The 611-nt window shown below is 56.8% G+C and overlaps 1 protein-coding gene across 1 annotated transcript in view; it reads left to right on the forward strand.

Moving 5' to 3' along the window:
- Positions 1-611, forward strand: part of MEF2B (myocyte enhancer factor 2B) — a 7305-nt gene that overhangs the window by 5944 nt on the left and 750 nt on the right. The gene's annotated exons all lie outside the window — the stretch shown is intronic.

Here is a 611-nt window from a genome sequence, read left to right on the forward strand (position 1 = left end):
TAGCAATGACTGCATGATTTATGGTTTGCATTATCGCACGGCTCATTTGAATATATGCTAATCAGGCCGCTTTTTTTACAACATTCAACATCAACAAAAGCAGGATATTTAAGCATCTTAACTCTTCCAACTTTGCAGAAGAATTAAACCATCAGCTATTGATTCATGTGAGAGATCTTTAACATATTACTTTGAGGGGGGATGTGGAGTAGACTGAGTCTTTATTACAGAAATCTCCGCCGGGACACACGGGAGCGGAGGGACGGCGGGACCCGGAGGGCAGCGGCGGGAGACCCCGGGAGCCGACCGGAGCCCTGCACCCCCCCGGCTGCCAGCAGGTCCAGTAACACCCCACTGCGACAGGTCCAAAACTGGGGTGGTGGTGGTGGTGGAGGGGGGGTGCCCTGGGGTGCCCCCAACCCCTCTTTGGTCTTTCAGGGAGGCCCCTCTCTCCCTCTTCCCCCCAACCTGGTGTCCCTGCCTTCCTGCCGAGCGTCCCCCCAGCATGGCGGAGATGGTGGGACCCCCCCACTTTACCCAAAGGTGGCACCCAGGGCCCCCCCGGCTTTGTTGGGTGCTCGGGGTGGCACTGGGAAGAAGACACAGAGCAT

Source organism: Calidris pugnax, unplaced genomic scaffold (genome assembly GCF_001431845.1).
Source record: "Calidris pugnax isolate Ruff unplaced genomic scaffold, ASM143184v1 scaffold46, whole genome shotgun sequence".
In the NCBI taxonomy this organism is placed as follows: Eukaryota; Metazoa; Chordata; class Aves; order Charadriiformes; family Scolopacidae; genus Calidris; species Calidris pugnax.